At 43.2% G+C, this 27,621-nt stretch overlaps 1 protein-coding gene across 2 annotated transcripts in view; it reads left to right on the top strand.

Annotated features, from left to right (window-relative positions):
• The window catches only part of nos1apa (nitric oxide synthase 1 (neuronal) adaptor protein a), a 546,141-nt gene that overhangs the window by 27,712 nt on the left and 490,808 nt on the right, over positions 1 to 27,621 (top strand). The gene's annotated exons all lie outside the window — the stretch shown is intronic.

Raw genomic sequence — 27,621 nt, 5'->3', positions numbered from 1 at the left:
CACAGACAGTGGTCGCATCGCCAAGGATCTACTGTATGGCCGAATTGAACGTGGATCTCGACCAGCCCCCACTTGCGCGACAAGGATGTGTACAAGAGGGATCATTTCTCTGCGCACCTTGACATCAACTCGTGGAAGGAAACAGCACTGGACCACCCAAAGAGGACCGCAACCGTCTTCGTGACAAATCATCAACTTCCAACAACACAGCCTTCATCTGTAAAAACTGCAACAAGGACTGTCATTCACGAATCGGCCTCCGTAGTCATTACAAAGCCTGTTGTAGCGCCTCGACAAGGCACAAAACCGTCATCTGACAAGACGGACGGAGGCCGACGATGGTAAAATTTGCTCCAAACAAAGTGTGACCTTCACCAGGTGAGGAGATCACATGTAGCTAGCAAGAGTTTAGGCTTCGTTCACACCTGGCATTGTGAATGAATCTCCAGTGACCAGTTGCGATGGATTTCATACATCATTTCCGCTCGAGTCTCAGTGTTTCCCCTAAGTTGACTGGCTTGGGGGGCTGGATGAGGAGGGTCACCTGCAGGACCCCTCCCTGCGGCTCCTATTACAGTTAAAGGAGTCATATTTAAGTCCACATTTATCGTAGAACAATAATTCGTTTTTTTTTTTACAACAGAACAATTATTTTACAGCAATTTGTTTTCCAATATATTTCACTGACAAATCTTTGATGGCGGGCGGCACTGTGGTGTAGGGGTTAGCGCTGTCGCCTCACAGCAAGAAGGTCCGAGTTCGAGCCCCGTGGCCGGCGAGGGCCTTCCTGTGCGGAGTTTGCATGTTCTCCCCGTGTCCGCGTGGGTTTCCTCCGGGTGCTCCGGTTTCCCCCACAGTCCAAAGACATGCAGGTTAGGTTAACTGGTGACTCTAAATTGACTGTAGGTGTGAATGTGAGTGTGAATGGTTGTCTGTGTCTATGCGTCAGCCCTGTGATGACCTGGCGACTTGTCCAGGGTGTACCCCGCCTTTCGCCCGTAGTCAGCTGGGATAGGCTCCAGCTTGCCTGCGACCCTGTAGTACAGATAATGAGATGAGAGGAGATCTTTGATGGCGTCAGTGGGGTGAAGTATTGTAATCAGTGCGGTTTGTTTGTTTGTGCGTCTGGTTTTTAACAATCTAGCGTCTAGACGGTTGCACTGATTGACTTTAAATTTTCAGGGTAGGTGGACAGTGGTCTGTAGATTACCATATAAAATTTTGGCGGTAGTCCGGTCAAGGTCAAAGTGAAGGTCACCAGAAAGGTTAACCTTTCGGCCAAATTTTCCATTATAACTCAAAAATGGTTGCCAATAGACAGATGTTTACTAGTATGAGCATGTAGGAACTCCCATATGGCCTTTCATTTGGCACCATGATATAGAGCGTGTCTGAAGACATCACTCACACTGGGAAAAAAACAAAAAAAAAGTCGTATATCCTCCATCTTTTGCCACGGGGGGTTCTGACATTGCTAGCTATTGTTTGAATCGAATCGTTTGAATCATTTTTGAGTGCATGAGAGGAGAGCGCAGCTTGAGTGTGGGATGTTTCTGCATGGTCCTAGTGCCTACATGCTCTCCTGTTTTTGAGCAGGTGCTCTGTCTGCGTGGTCCTAGTGCCTGCACTCCTTTTTTTTTTTTTTTGGACCTTAAAACGTGTATGAGGACTTTCAGACCCAAAATCTTCCACTGCATTTATTTTCAGGCAGAACTCTCCTGCAAATTCAATCTAATGTACCGGTATGGACCATTTCAAACATTTTAATCACATGGTCAGCTAATAGAGCTTATAAATGACTGCGAGACGAGACAACGATTGAAGCTGTGAAAAGCAGCTGCTTTCGTCTCTGCTCTTATGACATCACTTTTATCCATTCACATAGTGTCAGTGTTCGACCAGACAGTCTCACAATGATTACATAATTTCTGTACTACTGTAAAACAGGCCTCTTCAAGTGGTGGTCCGCCTTTTTTTGGCCAGGATCAAATGTTAAACATTAGAACACATTTCTCAAAAGAAAAATGTTTCTAGCTATAAAAAAAAAAGCGCCACATTCAGTGTCCTCCATTAGGAAAGCCACTCTCGTGCCCCCGACGTGCTCTCGTGCTCTCACTCTCTCCTAATTACTCTTGCCGAAAGTTTCGCTGTCTACACTGTTTTGTGAACTTTAATCAGATATGTCAGCTGAGCACAGTGACTTGATCTTGCATAACAATATTCGATGGCTTAGTAAGGGGAATGCACTGAAAAGGGTTTGTGAAATGTGATCGCTGCTTTTCTTCACTGCTGCAGTCACAAGAAATGGGGTACTTTTCTATCCCCAATGCAAGATGAGAAGTACAGGACCAGTGAAAAGTTTGGACACACCTTCTAATTCAATGGGTTTTCTTTATTTAATTTTTATTAATGAAGACATGTCATGTCTTAAAGTAATTAAATACTATTGGCTGGCGCTGAGTGGTATATCAAATATATTCCATTCAGCTAGCATGATATTGAACGAGTCGAAAATGAGTAGCTGAATAGAATATATCTGATATACCACAAAAAAGCCAGCCAATATTATTATTATTATTATTATTATTACTATACTTACACATTAGATGGAATATTTATAGATTTTACAAAAGTTAAGAACGGGGGGTAACTAAAGCCTAGGTCACAACCAGACGTACGATTTTTTTGGCCGTGCGATTTTTGGCGTTTCCCAAATCGCTGCGTTTTTTTTTCGTGGAGAAAGACGCACATTGGTCGTAAGTTTGTCTTGCAACCTGAAAAAAACGTAAGCGCCCGTAGAGTTTGTTTGACATGACAAAGAACCTCTGCGGCCGGTCTGCGGCTCGAAAATCAGCACGTCACACGCGCGCCCTCCGTGCGTTTCTTGCGCTTTTTTGCACGTAGACCGGCCGTAGGAGCACGTACGGCCAGTTGTGACCGAGGCTTTACCATTATTGAATGCTGATTCTGATCGAATGTAATTCAATGCTCTGTCGATCCAATGTACTGTGCAAAGTCAAAGTTCTAACAGTAAAAATGGTACAAGTCCAAAAAGCCTGAACAACAACCCAACTTGTATACAAGCTATATCCAGGTTCAAGGTTACTTTTGGTCGTAGTTAATTGTTACACTGCAGTTGTTCGAAACAAAAGGGCTTTGCTGAGCAAAGTCCACGAGTGAAGCCCTCTTGTAAAAGTCTCCGTCACTTTTCCTCACCTCCAAGTAGAACCTTGACAGTATTTCCGCTATTGCTGTCTTTTCCAGTTTTTCGGTGTCTGTTGATATGTTTTTCTCTTGTAAATATGCATGAAGAATATCCAGTGAAATTTTGGTAGCCTTTCGGGTGTTCAGCGCGTCTTTCTCTTTAAATCTTCCGCTTTTAATGAAGCAAACATCGTGGCCATGTTTATATACAAACCGTCACAGTCACTCGCTAGCGCTGAAGTTTTACATCTCCGACCTGTGTCTTTTCCAGTTTTTCCATATATTTAATGCGGACAATTAAATGCGTGAATAATATCCAGTGACGTTTTGGTAGCCTTTCGGGTGTTCAGCACATCTTTCTCTTTAAATCTTCAGCTTTTAATGAAGCAAACCTCACGGCCATGTTTGTGTAGAAACTGTCGGTTACTCGCTAGCGCGGAAGTTTTACATCTCCGACATGTCTCTCTTCCAGTTTTTCGATGTCCGTTGGTTTGTTTTTCTCTAGTAAATATGCGTGAAGAATATATAATGAAGTTTTGGTAGCCTTTCGGGTGTTCGGCGCATCTTTAGTTTCAGTTTTCAGTTTATTTATTTAGTGCTTAAACCGAGCACCGGATCTTCTCTCATCCCCGTCCGACAAAGAAATGATTGTGCGCATGCGCCACAGCAAAGTTTTGTCATTGGATCTTCGCGTGTGACGTCGTGTTGTGTTGAAAACGTGCAATATTATAACAATATTGCACGCTCATTCTCCATTGGGGAGAGTGGTGTAATACACTGAGGATAAGCGATATGATAATATTGCGTGCCATCAATAAACCCGCTAGAAGGGAAGAGAATACATGTTTTTATTCCATGGAAAAAGTGGCTCGTGTGTACAATAATGATGGATGTTGTTTCTCTTTACTTAGTTGAGCGGTTCTTGACATAATATGGATTACTACAGTTGTGGAATAGGGCTGTTTACTGTCGTTTTATTATTTACTATTTACTGTTGGATCTCAAACACATAAAGAAGACAAGAAATGAATCCAGTAATTACCTTTTGACGAGGCACAGCTGTTAATTGAAAAGCGTTCCAGGTGACTACCTCATGAAGCTGGTTAAGATAACGCTGATAGTGTGCAAAGCGTCATCAAGTGAAACGCTGTATACTTTGAAGAATCTAAAATATGAAACATATTTTTTGCTTTATTTTAACACCTTTGTTCATCTCATCTCATCTCGTTATCTCTAGCCGCTTCATCCTTCTACAGGGTCGCAGGCAAGCTGGAGCCTATCCCAGCTGACTACGGGCGAAAGGCGGGGTACACCCTGGACAAGTGGCCAGGTCATCACAGGGCTGACACATAGACACAGACAACTATTCACACTCACATTCACACCTACGGTCAATTTAGAGTCACCAGTTAACCTAACCTGCATGTCTTTGGACTGTGGGGGAAAACGGAGCACCCGGAGGAAACCCACGCGGACACGGGGAGAACATGCAAACTCCGCACAGAAAGGCCCTCGAACCCGGACCTTCTTGCTGTGAGGCGACAGCGCTAACCACTACACCACCGTGCCGCCCACACCTTTGTTGTTGTTAGGACTGGGACTGTTTTGGCCTCTAGAGGCCACTGTTATTTCCTTTTCTGGTCATGTTTGTTTTGGGCCTCTAGAGGTCACCACTGTGTTCTGTGTTTTGTTTTTGTCTTATTGCCTGTTTCCTGCCCCGCCCTGTCCTTAATTAGTTTGTGTATTTATACCCCTGAGTTCAGTCCTCTTGTCACGGAGTCTTTGTGCTGTTATGTTTAGCTCCAGTTACCTCTGTTCCGATTTCCTCGCCCGTGTCTTTGTGGTTTTTGTACTTTGCTTTCTTTTGGACTTTTTGGACTTTGTGTTTACCATTTTGGATCCTCTGAGCGTTTGTATTTTTGCCTCTTCTTTTTTGTTTTTTTGGCTCTTTGTTTCTTTGAACTTTTGTTTTTTTCCTGGTTATCTTCTGAGCGTTTGGATTATACTTTTGTTTTTGCCTTGGATTATAAATAGTGTAAATATTGTAAATAAACCTTTTGATACCTTTTCTACTTCCACCTCACGCCTCTGCATTTGAGTCATCCCCCTGGTGGCCTAGTGGGGTTTTGCTGGATTAACACACCAGCGAACCAGGTTCGAATCCCAGCAAAACCCTAACAGTTGTTTACCGCATAATATGTACTTATTGACTGAGTGGGAGGGCCAGACAGGAAAATATTTGGCTCGAAGTCATGCCTGCACTCGGTCCGTACAAATAAGCCATGAGCCAAATGTTGTCTCATCCGGCTCGACCTAACTCGGTCAATCAGCATTTTATCATACTGTATGACCTTTTTTTTTTAACAAACATACACAGTGGAAAACAATGAACAACGGTGTGTGAAAATCGTTCTGTTGTTGTTCTCAAGGTAGCCTTGAATACTTTGTGAAAAGGAAGACAAAGTGTCAGGTTTGTACTCAAAATTGCCTTTTTTAAATTTTTTTTACTTGTATATAGAAACTACATGGCAAGATGTCTACTGTAGCTCCTTGGGACGACTGTTCTGTCTCTTTCCTCCTTAACTTCAGGAAGAAATCTTTTGAAAACGTTCATGTCGTACTTAGGTTTTTTTTGTTTTGTTTTTTGGTGTTTTCTTTTTTTGTCCTTGTGTAAATAAGTGAATTTCTTTGCTCGAAGAAATTTCTTTGACCGAGACCTCTGGGCCGAGGTCAGTATTTTCAAGGCCGAGGTCACGGTATTTCATGATACGGACCTCCCAGCTGGTAAATAATATATATTTTTATTTTTTTCGCGGTCCAAATCCTGTGCTCTGATTGGCTGGCGAGCGGGTCCGTATCCTACGGTAAAGACCCCGGTTACGGACCTCTGGCGACTCTCTCGTTCACAACAACAAGAAACATAGTAGCATTTTTTTAGTAAGATTTATTTATAAGATTATCAAAAATCTTATAAATTTTTGCCAGCATTTCTCAGGAGAATAGCATTAATTTTACAGCATGGATGGCGATAACGACAGTGTTCACAGCGAAAGCGAGTTTTACTACCCTGAGGAAGAAGAAATAAAAGAAAACATTTCAGGAGAAAGCTAAAAACCTGTAACTTGCTAACGCCGAGCAAAAACATGGCTGAATCCTGAATGACTCCTATTTGTATAAATAGGGGACTACATAGGCGGCAAAATGTAGGTTTTTTTCCTGCAATGGAAGTGCACTTGCATACCGAAGAGGAAGCCATTTGCATTACAGCCGTGAATGAGGATTCAAAATGGCGGCTCGGCTCGGTTTTCCCTTTCAGGCGCTCTCGTTTTCTGTTAGAATTTGGTAAAGAAAAAAATACCAGAGGGCCTCGGTCAGTACTTTCAAGACCTCGGTCACGGTATTTCATGATACGGACCTCCCAGCTGGTAAATAACATATATGTATGTTCCAGATGTTATTTCATAGTTTTGACGTCTGTTATTTCATAGATTTGACAACATGGGAATGGTGCAGATTTCGCATCAATTACGAGAACTCATGCTAATTCTCGCTAATTAAGGTGTTTGTAAAGAAGAAAGTCAAGACATTGGGTTTTATGCAGCCAAGTTTATTTAATCAACATTTTGGGTTTTTTTTAACTTTTGGTGGCATATTTCGGGTGCATCACCTTAATTTGGACACCTTTTTAATTTGGGCACCTACAACGTTATCCGTCGCAGGTTTCATGTAATTGAAAGGCCTGATTTGACGGTGGCTGTTACTGCCTTTATGTGAAAGCGTCTCTGCTACTGTGTTGGACTAACGTTCCTGCTCGACTGCCCTGTTTTAGTTAACAGGCTACAGATAAAAAGCTTGTTCATCGCTCAGCAAGCCCCGCCCACTATCAACAGGGCAAATAACATGTGAGAGGGTTAACACTAGCTAGTTTGATTGATTGATTGATTTTATTTGACATTCTCAGTTTTTGTATAAAAAATAAATACATGATTTAGTTTCGAATAAACCACACCACATACTTAAACTAAAAACAGAGAGTCAGGATAACACAATAAAGCTCGAAAGCTTATTTCCATTGTGGTCCTTTGATGTTGGATGGCAGCAGATGTAAAAATGACAAGAGTGGCGCTGTGACATTACTAAAATTATAAAACAAAATTACATAGACAGTATACACATCAAATTAACATTGTATACATACTATATAAGTGCAAGCCCTACACTATCTGATCTCTAAGCCATGTTTTCACAGCACGTTTAAACCCATCCAAACTAATGATTACCTTAATATTACCTGGTAACTTATTCCACAGACTAGTTGCAACATATAAAAACATCATGTTCAGGAACATGACGCTCAGCAAGCCCCGCTATCAACAGAGCAATGAATATAACGTGTTACTTCCTTCTCTGGGTGGAGTCTTGCCAAATGACGATTGAAGTTCGAGGTTGTCCCCGTCGTCTCCTCGATAGTTCTTCTACATCTGGAACACATCGCAGTGCATTTTTTTCCCACTGCACGAGAAGTCTGTAGAAACAAAGCGGACAATCCTAGGGGTGTTCTCTCCAGGCATTTTAGCGCCGTTAACGTTAGTTTGTTCCTGAACATGACGTATGAACAGGAGGTGAATGTGCATTCTCTTGTACAAAATTAGTATACAAATTAATGTAGACATAAATGTCTTATGCCAAATTATTATGGCATGTTCCAAAAAATAAAGAAAAAATCCGAGTCCTCATCTGTAATTTATGAGTCCGAATGCAGTTAATGCACGAGTCCGAGTCATCAGTGCTCAAGTCCATCCATCCATTATCTGTAGCTGCTTATCCTGTACAGGGTCGCAGGCAAGCTGGAGCCTATCCCAGCTGACTACGGGCGAGAGGCGGGGTACACCCTGGACAAGTCGCCAGGTCATCACAGGGCTGACACATAGACACAGACAACCATTCACACTCACATTCACACCTACGCTCAATTTAGAGTCACCCGTTAACCTAACCTGCATGTCTTTGGACTGTGGGGGAAACCGGAGCACCCGGAGGAAACCCACGTGGACAGGCTTAAGAGCGTCTCTAAACTCGCTCTTTAGCCCTAAAGGGCAACGTTATCGGGAAACCTACCCCTGAACGGTTCAGAATCTGAATTGATGATGTAAAGCACTATTTTGAAAATAAAGCCTGACTGCTTCGATCTGGTGCTTTCTGCTGACAGCCATGAAGTAATCAGTGATGCGTGCCCAGTGTGCATTAAAAGTTAACCGTGGTTGCCATTCAGTCATGTTCGCTGGTTATCCAATCCACATAAGCAACCAGTTTTATAGAGCTGAACCTTTACACATGTAAAAGTATGAAGCTAAATTTGAAAAGTATTTGTTGAACATTTTGTTTCCATCTTGTTAAGCCGTTTGAACTTTCTTTGAAGGACTTTGCTAGTCTACTTGTTCGTCTGTTATATGAATAGAATATTGTGCATCCAGATACAAGTCTTTGGTCTGCTTGCAACTTCTTAAAATTGTCCTCTGGTGGCCTCCAACTGGCATCGTCGTCTAAGGTTTCACAGTGTTGTCGGGGAAGAGCGGGTTTGTGGCTCGCATTCTAAAACAGCACAACTGGCCTTGGTCTGTGCATGGAATGGATTTTTCTTTCTTTTATTCAGTTTTATATTCTTGGACTTGTGGCGTTAAAATAAAGCATTTCATGTAGCTTCAGAGCGAACTTTTCCCATCCAGACAGGCCTTGTGCTTTCAGACTGTCTGGAGAATTGAATTTAAAAAGCTGTTGGAAGAGCGGATAACAAAAATCAGCACGATTTTAGAAGAAAAGCAAAAAAAAAAATTTTTGTACTCTTCTTCATTTCTCTTTGCCGAAGCAGAATGAGCTGAGATCTTTTATGGCTTAAAGGATTAATTTCTCGCTACTCAAACATTGCTTTGTAAATTGCCAATGATTTGATGAAACAGTTGGAGAGATAATGGGGAAGAGTGTCGAATACATTAATTGGCAAAATTACAGTCAGCTTTCGGATCAAAAATCTCCCCCCCCGTAACAATGTCAGCAGGCAGTAGAATAAGAGGAACCTAGATACCCATCACGCATAATTAAATATTGGATATGAAAGCTGAAAAGCCCTGTAGATACCGCTGTGTAGGAAATGGGTGTAGAGTCTGTTGGGAAATTAAAGCCTCGAAGGGAAACAATGGATGGCTGCTTTCCTTACACTGCAGGTTACATCACGCCATCTTACCAGATTCAATTATTTACATTTTAATAAATACATCTGCAGAAAAGGCTTACACGGGCAGCGACAACTGTGCTAAAGAAATAGTTTTTTCAGCGCATTGATGAGAACTCATCCTGGTAGTTCATATGGATGTTGTGTAAGGAATAAAACACGAAGGCCCCCGTCACACTTATTCGGAATTAGCAGGAATCAAGCAGAACCAGCCGGAATGAAACATTTTTCTAAATTCGTGCCACATTCAGGCGGGAATTTCAAACTGAACAACATTCTTACAGCTTTGTAAGAATGCCGTTCGAATACTTAGAATGCGCTTCGAACCCGCCTCAAATGATTCTTGCACATTCCGGGTGGATTAGCTTTCGAATGCAGTTCAAATGTAGTTGGAACACAGTAGGAATACCTAGAATGCAGTAAGAATGCACTTCGAATGCCGTACGAGTGCGGTTCGATTGCTGCCCGAATACCACCCGAAGTCTGGTCGGAAGGTGCCTCGAATGCTGTACGAATTCACCTCAAATGCAGTCAGAACGCTCCTGGAATAGCCGCCGAATATGTTTCGAACGTCTAAGAATTCAAAGAGAATGCAGCTCGAATACTTAGAATGTACTTCGAATATCCCGGAATATACGAAGAATTTTCATTCCGACGGCATTCCGGCTCATTCAAGGCACATTCGGGACATTCTGGCAGGATTTGAAGTGGCTTGCCATTTTGATTTTTCCCTCGAATGCAGTCAATGTTTCGAATGCCGTTGGAATGTCTCATCTCGTCTCGTCGTCTTCCGCTTTATCCGGGGCCGGGTCACGGAGGCAGCAGTCTGAGCATGGAAGCCCAAACTTCCCTTTCCCCAGACACCTCGGCCAGCTCCTCGGGACGAACACCGAGGCGTTCCTAGGCCAGCCGAGAGACATAGTCCCTCCAGCGTGTCCTGGGTCTTCCCCGGGGCCTCCTCCCGGGGGGACATGCCTGGAACACCTCCCCAGGGAGGCGTCCAGGAGGCATCCGAAAAAGATGCCCGAGCCACCTCAGCTGATTCCTCTCGATGTGGAGGAGCAGCGGCTCTACTCCGAGCTCCTCCCGAGTGACTGTGCTTCTCACCTTATCTCTAAGGGAGCGCCCAGCCACCCTGCGAAGGAAACTCATTTCGGCCGCTTGTATCCGCGATCTTGTTCTTTCGGTCATTACCCAAAGCTCATGACCATGACCATAGGTTGGAATGCCGTAAGAATATTTAGAATGCAGTCAGAATGCAGTCAGAATGCAGTTAGATTACACTTCGGATGCCGTTCGATATTTCTCCTCTTCGAATGCACCTCGAATGTTTTGAGGACGAGCAAAACATTTGGGCCGGCCAGAAGAATGGCCCCGAGTGTTTGGAATGCACTCAGAATGCAGTCAAAATTTTTCGAATGCACTTCGAATATCCCGGAATGTACGAAGAATTTTCATTCCGACGGCATTCCGGCTCATTCCACCTCTAGTGTGACTACCTTATAAAGGATGTGCTGGAGGAGGAACGTAACCAGTGATGACAGTGTGACTGGTGCCTTCACCGTACTGAAGCAGAATTTTCTCGAACATCACGTCCAGTGGTGTTAATTGAAGAACGTCATACGTGCGATCGGTTTTATCAGTTCTCTTCGAAGATCCATGAGACAATCCCCGCCAATTCATTTTGTTTTACATCACCAGCCTCTTTTGAATGAAGAAGGCAAAAAAAAACAACCCAAAACCCACAGCTTGAGTTATGGAGAAACCGGAAAGCCCTCAATCCTGAAGGCTTTTCTGCACCGAAAATCTTAGTTATAGAGACTCCTTCCATCAATGTTGAATAAACACCTCCTTACAGAAAACATCACCATATTCAAGATTTATATTTTCTGTTTGGTTAAACAGCGAGTTGTTTTTGTTTTTCCCCCTTTACATAAAGCTTCTGCAGTACAAACCTCTGAAACAATAACATGTTAGAACGAGTGTATTCATATAACGGGCCAAGGGGCAGCCATGGTCTCAAGGTTAGAGAAGCAGCCTTGGGCCCAAAGGGTCACTGGTTTGATTCCATGGACCAGCAGGAAAATCCATGGGTGAAGCACGGTACACAATACACAATCCTCCTCTGTTTTCTTTTCCTACAAGCTATGACACGGAAAAATCCCCAAAGCTGTAATTCATGAATGGTCCGCTCCACATACAGTACAACCTGTCGGTCTCTGTTTTATCACAAAGCAATAAAGGTTTCCTGAATCAACATGCCAGCAACTTCAAATCAGTATTGGTGTCCCCTGCTGCAGATTTTTTGAATCAAGTCAAAAAGTTAGTCTACTCTGCCAGCGCCCCCATGATTGAAAATCACATGATTGCATTCCTGCACGTTGACTGGCCAAAGCTCGAACGGTGTTCGTGAACCTGACGCACCGTGCTGTTTTACCTATAGACTTTGTGTACTACTTGTTTAATTTCCCAACCCTTTCATACCATGACGCTGTGTGTCATGAGGCTTCAGTCCCATTTTTGTTATCCCCCGCTAGCTGAAAGGCCTGAAGGGGGATTATGTCGTGGCGATGTCCGTCCATCCGTCTCAGGAAGGGTGCTCACCTTCTGAAATCAACTCCTCTCGCAATTTTTGGAGGAATTTCACGAAACTTGGCAGGATTCTTTGTTATATGTTGGTAATATGCATATTGCAATTTCGTTAAATTGGGTCACGTTTTACCAGAGTTACGGCCCTTGATTAACAAAATTATCCTTTGACAATTTCATGAGTGTGTTTTCCTTCTGAAATCAACTCCTCTCACAATTTTTGGAGGAATTTCACGAAACTTGGCAAAAGACATTGTAATATGTCGGTAGGACACATATTATTTTGTTCAATTCGGTCGCATTTTACCAGAGTTACGGCCCTTGATGAACAACCTTGTACTTTGACAATTTCATGAAGGTGTGCTCGCCTTCTGACATCAACTCCTCTCACAATGTTTGGACGAATTTCTCGAAGCTTGGCAAAAGGCCTTGTTATATGACGGTAAGGTGGTGTAGTGGTTAGCACGGTTGCCTCACAGCAAGAAGGTTCTGGGTTCGAACCCAGCGGCCAGCGAGGGCCTTTCTGTGTGGAGTTTGCATGTTCTCCCCGTGTCTGCGTGGGTTTCCCCCACAGTCCAAAGACATGCAGTTAGGTTAACGTGGGGCGGCCTTGGGCTGAGGTGCCCTTGAGCAAGGTACCGAACCCCTGACTGCTCCCCGGGCGCTCTGGTGTGGCTGCCCATTGCTGTGTGTGTGTGTGTGTGTGTGTGTGTGTGTGTTCACTGCCCCAGATGGGTTAAATGCAGAGGATGAATTTCACTGTGCTTGAAGTGTGCATGTGACAAATAAAGGTTTCTTCTTCTTTTTTTCTTCTGTAATACGCATATTGCGATTTAATTTCGTTTGTGAAAATTTTGAACAGAGTTTTGACCCTTGATTAAATAACTTGCACTTTGACAATTTCATGAGGGTGTACGTTCTTCTGAAATCAACTCCTCTCACAAGTCGTGGAGGAATTTCACCAAACTTGACAGGATTCTTTGTTATATGTCGGCAATACGCACATTGCAATTTCGTTCAATTCAGTCGCATTTAAGCAGTCATGGTGTAGTTGCCAACGAGGGTTATTGTGCTCTCAGAGCACTCTTGTTACTCGTTTTGACAGTTCACATTCAAAACATTGGTGCATGGTTTCTTGCAAACGAATTCAACGTCACTCACCTTTCAACCAATCAGCGCGCAGCAATGCGGTTTCCAAAATAGTAGCACCGGTGGAATAGACTTGAAGTTTTCTTCTTAGTTTGGAAAAAATCGCCCGTTTTGATCAATATCATCGTCTTGAATTGAATAACATGCTGGGCCGAGTAATCTTTATTGATTCATGATCAAAATAAGGTTGGTAGACTGGCCGTGGAACGAGCAGTTTATGAGATACATGGACTTCTAACACGGGAACCTCCAGCTTTGGGGAATTTTCCATGTCATAACTTGTAGGAAAAGAAGCCCGAGGAGGATTGTGTATTGTGGCATGTAGCGACTGTGGGGTGAAGTGCCCTTGAGCAAGGCATTTCACCCCAACTGGTCCCCAAGTTGTCGCATGTCGCTCTGAATAAGAGCGTCTGCAAAATGCCTGTAATGTAATCTAATATAAACCTGGGATTTGGATTATAACTGGCACTGCTGTCCGTGCTGCTGTGATGGAAAATTACTCAACACCTTCTGAGCAATCAGATTGAGGACCTCAGCAGTGCTGTGGTGTTGCAGCATGGTGTATGAATGTTGGAAGTTGGCATCTCATATTCCCAGTGGAAAGCCTAAATTGTGCTGGTTGGATTTGTGTTCCTTCTGAGGGATGATTGAACAATCATGCAGAATCCCCTTGCTCGTACATATCAGTCAATATACATCGTAACCTCCTGGGAGCCAAGATGAAAATGCATCTCTCAATTTCTCTTTTGTTGTGATTTTCCTTACTAGGAATTTCCCAGCAACCCTCCTAGTCACATGATATATCATTGGAAAGCCCAGGATGTACTCTTTACAACATACCAGGATTCAAGTGAACAGCTTGAAAGAGTAAGAGGGTGTGCACGTGAAACAAATGTCAACTACAGAGGACACAAGTCAATGGGTTGGTTCTCAGGAGGATATAACCAACATAACAGATAAACAACATCTCATCTCATCATCTCTAGCCGCTTTATCCTTCTACAGGGTCGCAGGCAAGCTGGAGCCTATCCCAGCTGACTACGGGCGAAAGGCGGGGTACACCCTGGACAAGTCGCCAGGTCATCACAGGGCTGACACACAGACAACCATTCACACTCACATTCACAGCTACTTAGTCACCAGTTAACCTAACCTGCATGTCTTTGGACTGTGGGGGAAACCGGAGCACCCGGAGGAAACCCACGCGGACACGGGGAGAACATGCAAACTCCGCACAGAAAGGCCCTCGCCGGCCCCGGGGCTCGAACCCAGGACCTTCTTGCTGTGAGGCGACAGCGCTAACCACTACACCACCGTGCCACCCCTTCATTTAATTATTTTAATGAAAATATTGCTTTAAGTTTTCATGATCCCCAAATTCCAAGCTTGAATACTTTCATCCTTTTTAGTTTTCTAAGGCTGTGATGGATGGATGAGTGGATGTATAGATACATATAATATGTGGCACGAGTATTTTACTGGGAAATACACCACTCATATTTTTCATACGAGCTCCATGCGGGACACGGCGATCCAAAACTGTGGCATAAATCTGTATCTGTCACTCGTGAGGAAATCGATGAATTGTTTCGATAAATTTGGGTACTTTTTGTTTGCGAACGTGTCGATGTCGTTCGGGATGGTGGAGGTGTGGTGAGATAAGGATCCACAAGCAGAACACGGACAGTAATCCAATAAATAAGGTGGTTTAATCCAGGGAAAAGGGCGTGGCAAAAAGGTAACCAAATGGGACAAAAACAAATGGCAAAATAGACCAGGTAAAAAGAGACAAAAACACGAGGCAGACAAGGACAAAAACGCTAGAGCAAAAAAAAAAACCATAAACAAGAAGAAAACCCAAAGCGCAAAAACCATGAACTAGAAAAATAGCTTGAGCAAAAACCATGAAATGCAATAAAGGCACAGAAACGTCTGGAATAGCAAAACGAGACGTTCTGGAAAAGTCAGGGTCTGAGAACGGCCTTTAAATAAGCAGGGGTGAAAACCAGGAAGTGAGTTAAAGGTGAGCTGGAGATCCGTAACATGCGGAGTGGATCTCCGGGGCGGAGCATGACAGATATAATGAAAAGAAAAAAACACGTTGGCTTGAAGATACGAAGTTTATCGTCTCATGTTGAAAAACTCACGTTCTTTAGACAAAATACATCGCGGATCTGAGTGACATATTTAAATAATATTGGCTGGCTTTTTCTCGTGGTATATCAGATATATTCCATTCAGCTCGCATGATATTGAATTAGTTCAAGACGAGTTAGCTGAATGGAATATATCTGATATATCACGAAAAAAAGCCAGCCAATATTATTATTATACATACACATTCCTTTCGGGGGGCGGCACGGTGATGTAGTGGTTAGCGCTGTCGCCTCACAGCAAGAAGGTCCTGGGTTCGAGCCCCGGGGCCGGCGAGGGCCTTTCTGTGTGGAGTTTGCATGTTCTCCCCGTGTCCGCGTGGGTTTCCTCCGGGTGCTCCGGTTTCCCCCACAGTCCAAAGACATGCAGGGTAGGTTAACTGGTGACTCTAAATTGACCGTAGGTGTGAATGTGAGTGTGAATGGTTGTCTGTGTCTATGTGTCAGCCCTGTGATGACCTGGCGACTTGTTCAGGGTGTACCCCGCCTTTCGCCCGTAGTCAGCTGGGATAGGCTCCAGCTTGTTCTCAGTAGTCAATCCCGGGCGACATCTCGGTGCTGAAAGGAACTTCCGGGAAGATTTTCTAGTTTCGGTTGTGTTGCCAGATTGGGCGGTTTTAAGTGCGTTTTGGCAGGTTTTGAACATATTTTGGGCTGGAAAACATCAGCAGTATCTGGCAACACTGCCGGCGGGAAGATTTCGTAGTTCCGGTTTACAGCGCTGACTCAGTTCGTGCAATCGCTGGTGCTGCGTGTAAACTCTGGCAATTTCAGCGACAAATTAAAAATGGAAGCGGACGAATTGGTTCCTAAAAGAACTTGTAAGGGGTCAGTCATCTGGCAGTTTTTTGGATATCGCGAGGAGGACGTGGAACAGCAAATGCCAGTTTGTAAAGTGTGCAAAAAAAACCCTGTCATCACTAAAGGCAGCAGCTGGAATTATACACATCTGAGAGGCAGAGCCAGAAAACATTCAGTTCAAAAGTGTGCAAAGGGAAAAATTATGTTTTGCAGATCTCTCTCTTCTCTCCTTCAATCTCTCTCTCTATTGTGGATGTTCCAGTGGTTCTCAGTAGTCAGGTTAATAGCTTGGAGATCTATTTTTTTAAAATAATTTAATGAATGAGCACTTTTCTTATTTAGGCTAGATGTCTTTGTCAGTGTTGAGCTTGCACTTTATTGATCTGAGCTCTGAGCAGCTCTGTATTGTATTGACCCTTTGTTGCAATTTTCAAGATTGTTTTTGCAGTTTGTGCCACATCTTTGTTGAATAAAAAGTCTTATTTCAGTTCAATTGTGATTAATCACGAACATGACAATTTAAAATGTGTTGTTGAAAACCACCTGTAAAGTTAACCAAGAATGTTATTTAATCTGCAGGGATTGTAGTGAAAACAGTAAAGAGTAAAAGTTAGATTTCATGGGGTCCTTTAGAGGAGATTTCAATATATCGAGATGCATATCGTATATCGTGAAATGGAGAAAATGTATCGGGATATTCATTTTTTCCCATATCGCACAGCCCTAGTTTCCGGTAACTGTTGATCGGTCCTGCACACCGGCTTGGAGGAATTTTAGCCCAGTCCTTCCTTCACGAGTGAGTGAAGCAAATGAGTGAAAGTATTTTCAACACGAGAAACTGTGTCACGTCAAGTCAAAGTCTTTCTCACGCCAGAATCTGGTCTTCCCAGGCAGTCTCTTGTCCCAGTATGGGTGCGGCGCCGATCTCCATTTCCGTAGCCCTTGGCCTCTCGCTTATACAGCTAGGGTTACAGTGCGGGGCTGGTCCTCTGGTAACCGCGAGCGTTTGACTCCCTACTTGCATCTGTATTGCAGCGTGCCTTGCCAGATGGCAGTAGGTCCCATTTTTATGATGGTCTTTGGCATGACCCGACTGCGAGTAGAACTCACGATCTCCCAGTCGAGAGGTGGACACACTAACCACTAGGCCAACTTTCGGTGCGCAACTGTGTAATTTCATATATATCTATACGAAATATTATACTACTAGATAGATATAGTAATAAAATAAAACTTTGTTACTTTGGCTTATCCATGACATTTTGTATTTCGTGTTTTCTTTACAAAACGATCCTCCCCTCCCGTCTTCCCTCTGATCGTTTCCTGAGAGCCGAACATGAAGCATGGCACTGACATTGACACACGCGGATTTCCCTCGATGTTCCTGGATCCTCTTTGGAATCCCTGTGACTGGGATTAACTGGAGTATTGTTATTCATCGAAGCAGCAGTCAAGCTTTACAAAGCTGCCCAAGTGTCAAACACACACCCGTTCTTAAGAGGCAGCTTTGAGAGTAATGATATTTATTCTTTCCTGAAAATAATTAAAGCCTGATTAATTTGTTGGCTCCGTGTTCATTTTTTTGGTGGTTAAAGATCGCAAAGCAAGAAAACATTGACGATCTCTCAGAGGATTATCAACATCATGTTTATTTCATTATCACGTTTGAACAGCGCTCTTGTACATTTACACATGGTTGGTTTTTCTTGCTTTCTTTATCTACTACCATGCCTGATTGAATATCAGAAATGTCTTCACGTAGCCAACATTTTTTCAGAGCCACTTCAAGTACAAGATAAGGCCCTGGTCCCATTCCATAAAATGTCATGTCAAAGCTGCTTTTAGGTCATGTTAGATGTTTATTACCAAAAGCACGTGTCCTAATAGTGTTCATATAGGACTAGTTTGGGTAGCATCATGATTTTTTTTTTTTCTGATCTATTTCCAGGTGACCACAGTCACCCAAAGCCTCCTGTTTGTCCGTATGCCGTGTTGCATGAAGATATAAGACCAGATTGGGACTGTTCAGAGGTTTTGCGTCTAAATTTCTTGCTGGTTGGACGATTAACAGTTGATAGTTTGAATGTGTAGTAGGGCTGTAACAATATGCGTATCGAAATCGAAATCGCGATACGCAGAGCCACGATCCGTGTCGCGATACAAGAAGGCAGAATCGCGGTACACCCTTTCAAACTTCTCCTCAGCCCAAAAACAGAGGTGTTAGTGCTTCCAAACTTCAATTTATGAATACTTTACTTTTTATTTAAATTACATTTTAAACTTACTTAAATTGGGCGGCACGGTGGTGTAGTGGTTAGCACTGTCGCCTCACAGCAAGAAGGTCCTGGGTTCGAGCCCCGGGGCCGGCGAGGGCCTTTCTGTGCGGAGTTTGCATGTTCTCCCCGTGTCCGCGTGGGTTTCCTCCGGGTGCTCCGGTTTCCCCCACAGTCCAAAGACATGCAGGTTAGGTTAACTGGTGACTCTAAATTGACCGTAGGTGTGAGTGTGAATGGTTGTCTGTGTGTCAGCCCTGTGATGACCTGGCGACTTGTCCAGGGTGTACCCCGCCTTTCGCCCGTAGTCAGCTGGGATAGGCTCCAGCTTGCCTGCGACCCTGTAGAAGGATAAAGCGGCTAGAGATAATGAGATGAGATGAGACTTACTTAAATTACTTTTATTTTTTATATCTATTAGTAAGTCGTTTTTTCGCCGACCTGCGACAATCTTCTGCGAGTCACGCAACATCCACACTCGCCACTGGCAGAGCATTCATTTCTTTTAAGCGGTCGCCATTCTGGTTGCAACGTGGGGAGCGAATCTGTAAACAAGCAGCTCATTGGCTGGCTAGGTGTGTCACAAGCCAATCACAATCACTTGACCGGAAAGGCATGCAGTGTTGCCAGATTGGGTGGTTATAGGTGCTCTTTGGCTGGTTTTGAACATATTTTGGGGTGGAAAACGTTAGCAATATCTGGCAACACTGAAGGCATGTCTGCTTGGGCGGAAGCCTTCTGCGGCAGTTACATTTTGACACGCGAGCAACGTTTCACTATAAAAATTCCGTAATTTCCATCTGTTTTCCGCGATCACAGAAAATCATTGGCCCTATGAGAGTGAGACAGTGAGAGAGCCACCCCCCCAAAAAAAAAATCTTAACGGATTTACATGATTTGGAAAAGGGCAATTCCATGTAAATGTCAACCTCCCCTTGCAAAAATAAAGCAACATGTAATACATCAAAACCACTCCCAGAGATATCACCTAGGCCTGTATTTTACAGATGTGAATAAGTTGAACCAATTTGTCACAAGAATTGTTCCCTTCGCCTTCACTACTTTAGCTAATGACACTAATAACTTTGATCATGTACAATTCTATATTATTGCCACAAGCCACAGAAATGTATGCTAAAATCCACAAAACAGCAAAACAATAGCCATCCTAAATATTATTTAAGAACTTTGATAGTTTTAGCTGATATTTAGAGAGTTTTTCAAAGGGTTATGGTGGTTAAATTGCTGATTTTCTAAACATATGCCATGTCTATTTCAGACGCGTCACATCCATAACGGAATTTCGTCACATCCATAACGCTGACTTTTCCTTCCGAAACTCTGCATGAAATACAAAATATTTTAAACAAAGATTTTTTAATATTCACCTTGGACCCCTCTATCAAATGGATATCTCCATTTCGACATTAGGTTTACAATTTCACAGAGTTTGATAAAAATGTACAGTCACCCAAGAAAAGTGATACTTTTTCTGTCACATCCATAACGCATCTTTTATTGGCGTTTTCTGGCATGCCCTAGATGTACTATGGGAATTGTTCTTGTTCTATCACTTCTCCAGTATGGTACAGCCTTAAAATATGCAACACCTGTTTAAATACTGGGAGAGAATAAAACATGCACTGGGTCATTTGTTGCCATTTTGAGTTCAAGTGTCACGTCCATAACGCTGGAATTGCTCAAAAATGACTTTTTCAGAACCGAAAAAACCAGAGCTTCCGGCTCAACAGTATTATTTTGAGAAATAAAACAGTCTTTGGATATACATTTGTTCATTTTTGCATACATATTACTCATTCTCTGCAGTGGTCTGAATTATTTGTTATTAAATAGTTAATGTAAGTAAGTAAATGTTAAGTCAAATTTACTACTTTAAAAATACATTTAAAAAAAATCGTGGGTGTATCGAATCGTGGGTCAAAAATCGCGATACGAATCGAATCGTGAGTTGGGTGTATCGTTACAGCCCTAATGTGTAGTAAGATTCAAGCTGCATGTTGAATGTCAGTCTCACCAGATGCAATACAAACCCACGGTTCCGTACGTGACGTTTTCCGTCAACAGCTTGAAGTTATCTCTAGTAGGCTGCTGTGTCCCAAGACCTGGAGTCATTCAGAATGCTCTCTGAGAAGGCGGAGTCTGACATCTATAGGTGTCATACACAGACTTCTGAAACGCTGAGAATGTTAAGATGTCACGTTTCAAGTTTATTTCTATAGCGCTTTTAACAATAGACATTGTCGCAAAGCAGCTTTACAGAATTTGAATGACTTTTTAAACATGAGCTAATTTTATCCCTAAGGGTAGTGTCTCACTGGGCTGCGACAGCCTGCGACTAGTTGGAGACACAACAATTGCGACAAAATATGCGAATTTTCACTTGGAATCACACTGAATTGATATTCGCATATTTTATCGCAATTGTTGTGTCGCAGGCTGTCGCAGCCCAGTGAGATACACTCGCACTTCCCGTCTCACCGGAACTGACTTGAGAAGGGTTCGTGACGGCTTTGCAACACCAGCGACGCATTTGCGGCTATTTTGAGAAATTTTGTCGCACGAATTTTTTGAACATCTTCAAAATTCCGGCGGCGAAGGAGCGACACTTTGCGACTCATGCGAGGAAATTGAGAAGCCCCGCGAATGTTTCAAGACACTTTTGAAACTCTCTCGCGAATGGCGTTCGCAATTTGTCGCAAGCTGTCGCAGCCCACTGAGATACTGGCTTAATCTATCCCCAATGAGGAAGCCTGTGGCGACGGTGGCAAGGGAAAAACTCCCTCAGATGACATGAGAAAGAAACCTCAAGAGGAACCAGACTCAAAAGGGAACCCATCCTCATCTGGGTGATAACAGATGGCGTGATTTTAACATGAAGTCAGTTTTGTCGATGCTATGACTCTTCATTGATGGAAACTCATGGTTTTCCCCAAAGCGTTTTAGCGTATCGGGCCCGATACTCTTGCTCTGCCTGCCGATACGCTTAGTCGCTTTAGCTAAAATCCGATACGCTTAGATTTATACCGATACGTTAAATTTCCTACCCACAAGTAATTAGATACATAGGAGAGCAAAAAACAGATCCATTTACATACTGATTGATATTTGTGTTAAACAAGCGGTCTTTTTTTCCAGCGTTTGTGTTGATTCTGTCAAAGTAATATGTCCGCGTGGTATGATGCAAACAAACTGTAATCTGTTGGTTGTGTCAAGATCACGTGTTCAAACCGTCCAATAAAAATATCGAAAGAAAACGTCAGACATCCCGGAATTTTCCGATTCATTATAAGCCATCTCATTGGCTGCCGATGTTGTCCCCCACCAGACGGACAAAGCCGACTGATTTATTTGATAGGCTATTCTGTTTCTGTTTAGATTTGTGAACGAGACTTCTCCTACCTAAAGAGAATAAAGACTCCAGCGAGGAATAAGCTAGGCGAAGACTCGCTGGACAATTTGATCCACATCGGCATGGATGACAGCGAGATGGACTATGAGAGGGTTGGCCAACATTGGGCCAAGGAGCATTAATCTGCTTTAAAGGAATCGAAAACTTAATTCATTAGTTTGGGTTTGCAGAAAGATTATGTACTTATAAACACTCTCACGAAGTGAAGTTGTCCAAATGTGTCAAATACAGCATCATTTCAAATAATAATCAAAAGCATTTTTGGCAGCGTGATGTCACTGGGATCCATTTAACAAAAGAAGGCTCCGGATTATTCTTTTGTTAAAGGGTCACAGTGACATCACGCTGCCAAATACGCTCATCATTATTTGAAATTATGCTAGATTGAATCAGGGCTTTGAACCGGAATTTTTTTCCTATTGGTTCGTTCCGAACAGAAACGGAATTTTAACGTTTCCGGTTTTGGGTTCCACCATTAAATAGACGTTCCCGAACCGGTTAGAACAAAAAAATTTCGTTCCCGGAACGGTTAATTACGTTCCCTGTCAGCTGTTTAACAAATGGCTATAAAATTATGTCTCTGTCTCATCCAGCTTAAGCCAAATGTAGGCTAATTCTATTACAACCTTCATTAAATAAGACAAGAAATAATTCAAAACAATTATTATTTCAAATGTTGGCGATTTGGATTCTCAGTATGTCTTCCCATCTACACAAACAGAAAAAGTGCCAAAAATGAAAGATAATTCGTTTAGTGTGTTACCAAAGGCTAGTCAGGCCCTATAGAGGGCTACCGCGTGACGTCACCGCGCCGCAAGATTTTGTTAGGCGCCATATTGGAAGACCAAGTACACATCTATGCAAGTACATACATACATAAAACAAACTACACCTGAAATGTAGCCAGGGCCGGTTCTGCCCTAATCTGGACCCGGGTGCAACATCGCGCAACCCCCCCCTCCAAAAAAAAACCACCAGTCTAAATCAGGACAACCATCACATAACTATAACTATAAACATTTTATATCAACTATTTTAACTAAATGGGCTATAATAAATAAGCCTGCAGGCAGCCACGGCGGGCTGCCTCAGAAAAGTAACCATTTGTCCTACCTTAAAACTCGTTTTGCATTTTCTGCCTCCTTTTTTGTATTTTCGACCCTCCGTTTATTTTCTTTCCTTTTCTGAAAACCCGATTTGTGTCCAGACATTTTGTTCTGCTACCAACGAACTAACTCGTCAGGTCTCGTCTCTCGAGCCCGCGATGATTCCCGTGGGAAGGGCAACAACTGATACATTTTTACAAACAGCCAATAGGGAGGTTGCATCGTTCAGGCTCTTCTTTGCTCAGACACTCAGTAATGCATTTACTCACTAGTAGTCCACCTTCCCGCTCTCTCCATTCAATCAGCGAACGTCACACAGGAAGTGAACCCCAGCGGGTCATAGAAACTTGCGCAGGAGAAGAATGACTATTTGTAGGCTACAGAAACTTTGAGGAACGAAATAAAAACCGGTATTAACCAGTTACCATTATTTTTAATAAGCGTTTCTGTTCCGGAACATAAAAAATAATAAAGTTTCTGGTTTCGTTTCTGTTCCATGTGAAATAGAAAAAGTTCCCGGTTTTCGTTTTCGTTCCTTGAACCGGTTCAAAGCCCTGCATTGAATGTGAATACAATGAATGTGTTTATACGTACATAATCTTTCTTCAAACTTAAATGTATGAATTAAGTTTTCTTTTCCTTTAAATATGTTTTAATCTTAATCTAGTCCATTTAATAAAGTGCCAAAATTTAAACTTTATAATATGCAGTCGCCTTACTTTTCTTTTCAGTGCATCTTAGTTATACATATATTACGGTAATTGCATCAGAAACATTCTAAATCATTACAGTTATAGTAATACAGCGACTTATTTTAAGGTGGCAGTTCTTAGGTTCAGATCCCTTTGTGATCAACAGGAGGTCATGATGATCGATTCTCTTCATTGGATTGCATAAGACAGAGCAAACCGCTGTTCATATCTTCATGCACATTTTTGTTACAACACTACTTGATCATAGATAATTAAGGAATCCCCGTAGATTTTCAATCCATCATATATCTCAGTAATCTAGAACAAAACAGTTTAACTTGCATGTTGAACTTTAAGGTGAAATTTCAGATACTATTTAGGTCAGAAATCATTGAAGCACTGGTAAAATCAATCCTATAATCATGGATCTAAAACCTCTGAGACCCTGAAAATGCACCTGAGAGCATCTATTTTCAAAAATGTTTCCGGGGGGACCATGCCCCCGCACCCCACTAGTTTCACTTTGCACCTTCGGTGCTCAATTGTCTGTGTATTTTCATGCCAGAATTTAGGGCTTTAATATTTTTCTGGGGAAAACACTGGAAACTAGTCCTCAGCCATAAAAGCATTACTGTAAGCGTCCAGAGCGTCTTCCAAGTGCGACTTTCGACTGTCCATATGGAACCGTCCTCCACAGGAACAATGTGATGAGACTCCAGCCAGACGTAGGGCATCAGGATGGATCAGGCAGGTCCGAGGAGCAGAAGAGGTCAGCATCTCGATCTCAGGATCGACATGTAACTCAGAGGGACAGACGGAGGAGGAGAGAGAAAGAGAGAGAAAACACAGGTTGTTGGGTATGGCCAGTGTCACCTGATGAGTAGGTACAGTATACATGTTGCGCTGAGTGCAAGCAGGGACTCCGGCAAAACTAACTACGACAGCATAACTAAAAGGGGAGAGCCGGAAGGTAACACAGGCATGAGGGAGCCCCGGGACATAAAGCAGCAGCCACTACACCGTCAACAAACTCGATTTTCAAACAAACCAGTGTTCCGATTCTGCGGAAATTTTCAAGCTTTGCCACAGAGAAAGTGTGCTTACCGTGCTTGGATCATTGAGATGCGCCGTTTGGCCAAAGTTCGTCCGACTATTTTCGTAAACATTTATCTCATCTCACCTCATCTCATTATCTGTAGCCGCTTTATCCTTCTACAGGGTCGCAGGCAAGCTGGAGCCTATCCCAGCTGACTACGGGCGAAAGGCGGGGTACACCCTGGACAAGTCGCCAGGTCATCACAGGGCTGACACATAGACACAGACAACCATTCACACTCACATTCACACCTACGCTCAATTTAGAGCCACCAGTTAACTTAACCTGCATGTCTTTGGACTGTGGGGGAAACCGGAGCACCCGGAGGAAACCCACGCGGACACAGGGAGAACATGCAAACTCCACACAGAAAGGCCCTCGCCGGCCCCGGGGCTCGAACCCAGGACCTTCTTGCTGTGAGGCGACAGCGCTAACCACTACACCACCGTGCCGCCCCCGTAAACATTTATGTCATATGAAATTTCAATCGCCTCTGTAACCGGTGTTCCGATTCTGCGGAAATTTTCAAATTTTGCTTACCATGCTTGGATCATTGACAAGCCGAGGTAAAGTGAATTTTAGAAACACTGCGTGATTTTGGACATATCATTCATTCACTACTCCTTACTCACTATCTAGGGAAGTCTATTGCCGCTTTTCCACTACAAACGCGGCTGAGTCGGGCTGAGCCGTGCCGTGCTGAGTCGAGCTGAGTGGGGCTGTTGGAGTTGCATTTCGACTACAACCGCGCTGAACCGTGCTGGCTGGAAGTGGGTGGACACATTGGGTGGAGTTAGCGAAAGTGGGTGGACGTCACGTGATGTCGTTAAGCAGCGCAAACAGTGACATCAGTGAGCTTTTAAGCAGTAGTCTCACGACCCGAATAGTAAACAATAAACATGGAGGACATGGAGTCGTTAGTGTTGCTGGTCTTGGTGCTGTGGCTTGTTGTCACCGACAACGCGGACAGATACTGGCAAGAGCGTATAGATGAGGCGAGGCGCATAAGGCTTCAGAAATTCTCGTAATTCGTAATTCTTCTTCTTCTGGGTTTACGGTGTTTACAGATCCCAGCGCGCTCGCGGGGCGTGTGTGGGCATGTGAGGACACTCCTCCTCACCAATCAGTGCACAGGGGAGTGTCTGCTCATGCCCCCAGCCTCACTCGGCACGGCTTGGCTCGCTTCAGCCCCACTCCAAAACCATGCGAGTTTTAGGGGCTAAGCAGGGCTGAAGCGAGCTGAGTCGTGCTGTTTTTTGGTAGTCGAAACGCGAGCCGTGTCGGGCTGAAGCGAGCTGAAGTGAGCTGAAAAAGGGTAGTGGAAAAGGGCCATTAGTATAGGACTATATAGTGAGCTCACTGGTAAAATGAAAGGAAAAAAAACCCTTTCGGACACTACTCTGCCGCGCCGTTCTTTACGCCATTACTGTCACGCGATTAAAACGTGCCAGATCAGTCGGCTTTCAAAATAATAAACACATGCATGTATTTTAGTGATAAATGCATATTATACGGAGTGTATTTCCCACGTTAAAGCTAGACGGCCTTTCGATTTTATAAAACCGGTGAAATTTAGTTCCGTCTGAAGTTTGCTCAATGTGATGTATGTTTATTTCTGTAATATCTCACAAAATATCAGGCCATTCTGTGGCTGGGAAGTGATTTAATTTGAGGGAATTCCCGAGCAAATAATGCACATGAAATCGCTCGCTTCGCGCAGTCAAGCAGACCGAGGAAGTCCGTGTGTGCGCGTATGCGCAGGTTTACCTTTCAGCGTCGTCATCTTCTTCTTTTGGGTTTTACGGCAGCTGGCATCCACAGTGTTGCATTACTGCCATCTACAGGTTTACCTTTGAGCGTGCACTGACAGTTCCATCATTCTGTCGCTAAACGAGCAGCTGATCACACCGAGGTGCTCGCTGACCGCCGATATTTATTAGTTTGGTCCTGCGTTTCCTTTCCTTCGTATATAACGTAACATCTTTTTTCTTCTCGCTTTCTGTTACTCTAGTCAGCCTTTCACGTTTCATTCGCACACTCACGCCGTCCGTTTTTCTCTCCTGTTTCACATTTGTATCCCACAATGCCTTGCGCGAACAGGGAAAGCCCACCACGTCATGCATGACGTAGTATCTTGAATTGGGTCATGGTGAAGCAGGAAAAAATAGCGGTGAATTCAGGGCCACGTGGCTGTAAATTCATTCATTGTTCTATTTAAAAAAAACTAATAAAATTGGAACTGTGATTCGAATTCAGGTGCACTAAACAAAAATAATTGGCTGTCAGGGGAAATTCTTTTCATGACCCAAACCTCAGAAATCTGAAAGGCGGTCTACCTTTTTAATAAATACAAAGTACTTTGTGTCTGCTGCATCTTTCAGTTCTTTTAAATCAAGGCTGAATACTTTCTTCTTTACCGATGCCTTTTATTAAATCAAATTTGAGGCTTTTGATTAATTCCTCGCTCTGCACTGGAGCTTTTATTCTTGTATTTTATCCGTCTTATTCTATTTTAGCTTATTTTCTATTCGCTTCCTATTATTAATCGTACTCGAATGTCCGTTTATGTCCGTCTGCCATTTTTCTTTCAGCGTGACTGTGATGCATGATGGGATATATCGTTCGGTTAGTGACCATCGGTTGTACACTACTTTTCACGGTGCATTGTGGGATACTATGAGTCCACTGTATAGTAGGGTGCATCAGTTGGCCTCACTTTCATAAAATCTGATGCGTTTTTGTTCGGGTGTTCCTTTTCACCAATAAAGACATCCTGTAAAATTTTTTGACCATATTCAAAAGTCTAACGGTGGCACCATGAGGTTCGTTTTTTGCCAAAAAACGCTTATTTTATGTTTTCGTGTAAGGTTTGAATCACAATGTTGGACTCCATTTATTG

The sequence above is a fragment of the Neoarius graeffei genome, chromosome 4 (assembly GCF_027579695.1).
Source record: "Neoarius graeffei isolate fNeoGra1 chromosome 4, fNeoGra1.pri, whole genome shotgun sequence".
Taxonomy (NCBI): Eukaryota; Metazoa; Chordata; class Actinopteri; order Siluriformes; family Ariidae; genus Neoarius; species Neoarius graeffei.
This window is presented reverse-complemented; position numbering and strand designations above follow the sequence as displayed.